Raw genomic sequence first — 3,067 nt, forward strand, 5'->3', positions numbered from 1 at the left:
CTCTGTCCGCTGGCGCCCGCACTTTCGGGGAGCCCCGGCCCCGGGGCGAGCGGCCTAACCCGCGGAGGGACGGCCGGGTGTCGGCCTCCGCGTTGGCCCTGTGTTCCGCTCGTGGCGATCAGGCTGTGGCCCCTCTCGCGCTGCGGACCTCCGCACGGCCCTTCGAGAAGGGGGCACCGGCGCGTCCCCTCGGTCCACCAAGCCGTCCCGGACTGATAACTCGATGCCACAGGCACGCGGGCCGGTCATGAGCCCAGAGCCCCCACCCCATCTTCTCCTCGGACCGGGGACCCGCCAGAAGTCACCCACCCCGCCCGCGACTCCGCACAAAGGCCAGGATTCCCCTGCTTTATGACCCAGAGGCCTGGCCACTTGCAGCTGCCCAAAGGGCAAAGCCTGGCGTCCAAGATGGAATATTCGAGATAAGTGAGTGAGAGGGAGGGCTGGTCGTGAGGCCAGAGCTCCCTGGGCTCTGGAAGGAGGCAGGCCACTAGCTGACTGCAGGGTCCGCTGACTCGCCCTGAACTCCTTCCTGAGCCACGCCCTGGGTGGGGGCTGCCTTGTCAGCAGCTGGCCTCCCGCGACAGCGACACTGCTTCAAGGACTTGAAGAGCCAATCTTCGGATGAAGTGATGTGGATCCTGGCTCAGCTCAGGACGTGCTGGGCCACCCTGGGCAAGTCACAGCGCCTCCGCAGCCACTCAGCCCTGGGGGTGGGGGGAGATCTTGGAGAGGCCACCCACTCTGGACTCTCCTGGTGGAATTCTGGACCTGTGCTCACTGCCCCACGGCCCCGCCCCTTTCCATCGGGCGCCTCCCCCTCCCCACTGCGAATGCGGAGAATCCCCCAGGCCTTCTGCAGAGGTCAGGCTTGCCTCTTCCCCAGCCACGGAGGGGGGGGGGAGGAAGGGGGGAGAAGGTGGCAGACCCGGGTCTGGGCCCCCCACCCCCACCCCGGAGAGAAATAGGGGAGGAGCTCGCGCTGGCCTGTGGGGCACACCCAGGACCCGTGAGTAGGGAGCACACGGAAGACTATAGGGACAGGACCCAGGAGCCCCAAGCTACCATCCGGGTGTCCTTCCTCTGCCGACCCCTCAGGCACCTTGGGGAACCTTCGAAGGAAGGAACCTGCCTCACAGGGTAGGATTGAGCCTGTCAGGCCTGAAGCAAAAGTGGATAATCCCTCACCCTGAGAAAGTAGATAATCCCTCACCCTGAGACATGGAAACGTGGGGCCACAGTCCGAACCCCAGCCCCTCCAGCCCCTCCAGCCCCCCCCCCGCCCCGCGCCAGAGAGCCCGTGCAGGCACCTTCCCCTGTAGCACCCCTCTGTAGAATGGGGAAGTCCATACCCCATCAGCATTGCTTGTGGGGGGCTAACAAGACATCATCCAGAGATTTTGCACAGGGCCTGGGGTACAAGGGCTCCCGCAGCCCTTCACTTGAGGTGCCCTATTCATGGTGCCCCTTAATGCCTGTGTCTCTCTCCCACAGGTAACTAACTGCCTAGCAAGAAAAGGACTTCTGTCCTCGCCGCCCTTTATGGCCTTCCTGCCTGGGCAGAGACCCAGAGCCCCCACGCAGACGGTCATCTGCTGCCCCCTGGTGGGTCCAGTGGGCACTGCCCCCTGGATGGGGGTGATCTCGGGTTTAGCATGGAGAATGGTCTAGTCGGGAGACCCAGACCTTGCTGCTGCGCGGTCCTGAGCCAGTCACAGCCCTTCTGCATTCCCAATTGCCTATTGGGACACCAGGGACATGTGTATCTCGCAGAGTCCTTGGAGTCTGCAGGCGGGCTGGACATGAATGAGTGAATGACTAAATGAGGGGAAACTTGGCAGAGACTGTCTCCCGGACACTGATGCGGGTGGGCAGAGCAGGGCCAGACTGTCCCAGCTCAAAGCGTGTGTCAGAGGGAGGGATGCCTGCCTGCGGCACACCTCCAGGGGGTGCAGCTCCCTTGGCATTCTAGGGACACGCACCCTGGAGGTGAGCTCACAGACCACAAGGGCATGTTACCCTTGAGGCTGCGCCTCAGCCCGGCCGCCTTTAGCACAGTCACTGATGGCCATTTTCTTTAGCATCTTCTGCACTAAGTGCCAGGGCCATCCACAGGAGCAGCGGGGAGCCGGGCCCCCCCGTCCAGGGGGCCGGGAGTGCCAATACCAGCTATACACCCCCAAGTAGGAAAGGAGGGTCACAGCCCCCTGTCCCTGCCTCAGCTGCACACCGTCGCCCCCTTCAGGCCGCCATCGGCCGCCAGCAAGGACCCAGTGAACCTTAGGTGACACCCTGCCCCTCTCATCCGAAGAGGGGGCCCTTAGGCTTGCACTCACTAGAGGTAAAAACTAATTCCTTCCCTAGAAAGTCGGTCATGACGTGCTCCTGGGTGACTTGTTTCCTGCGGCTCCCCAGCCACGCACAGCAGGCTCCCACCCCAGGGCCTTCACACCTGCCTCTCTGCCTGGGACTCTTGCGCACACAGCTGCCTGGCTCACACCCTCACAGCCTCTGCTGACCCTGCGCCCCACACCCGAGTCACTTTCCTCTGCGCCAGCTGAGCCGCCACCGCGTGAGCTGCCCAGTCTCATCTCTAGACTGTCCGCTCTGTGGCCGCAGGGGACCATCTTGTCCTGTCCCCAGTTCACGCCCAGCACTGCAGACTGCGCTCGGCCTGAAGGTGGTCCGAAAATACGAACTGAATGAAACACCAAATGAATAAACGAACAACTTGGCAAAACACCACAGCTCTGATTTTAAAACCCAATGTACCAGGGCGCCTGGGGCGCCGGCGGCTAAGCGTCCGACTCGTGATTTCTGCTCGGGTCATGATCTCATGGTTTGTGAGGTGGAGCCCGAGTCTGGCTCTGTGCTGCCAGCATGGAGCCTGCTTGGGATTCTCTGTCTCCCTCTCTCTCTGCCCCTTCCCACTGATCTCTTGCTCTTTCTCAAAAATAAGTAACCATTAAAAAATTTTGGGGGGACGCGAGGTGGGGCAGCCGCTCTGAAACACAGGGTGGAGCGTCCCCAGGAGGCCAGCAGGAGAACTCCCCTCCCCCCAGCACCC

At 62.6% G+C, this 3,067-nt stretch overlaps 1 long non-coding RNA gene across 2 annotated transcripts; it reads left to right on the top strand.

Moving 5' to 3' along the window:
- Nucleotides 1-6: 6 nt before the first annotated feature.
- Nucleotides 7-2,742, top strand: LOC115275791. Of its 2 annotated transcripts, XR_003901748.1 has the most exons (3): nucleotides 7-864; nucleotides 1,495-1,605; nucleotides 2,365-2,742. It is a non-coding gene; the product is annotated as an uncharacterized LOC115275791 (long non-coding RNA). The 2 variants fall into 2 exon arrangements; XR_003901747.1 differs by having other exon boundaries at nucleotides 1,495-2,742.
- The last annotated feature ends 325 nt before the right edge of the window (nucleotides 2,743-3,067 follow it).

Source organism: Suricata suricatta, chromosome 13 (genome assembly GCF_006229205.1).
Source record: "Suricata suricatta isolate VVHF042 chromosome 13, meerkat_22Aug2017_6uvM2_HiC, whole genome shotgun sequence".
Lineage (NCBI taxonomy): Eukaryota > Metazoa > Chordata > Mammalia > Carnivora > Herpestidae > Suricata > Suricata suricatta.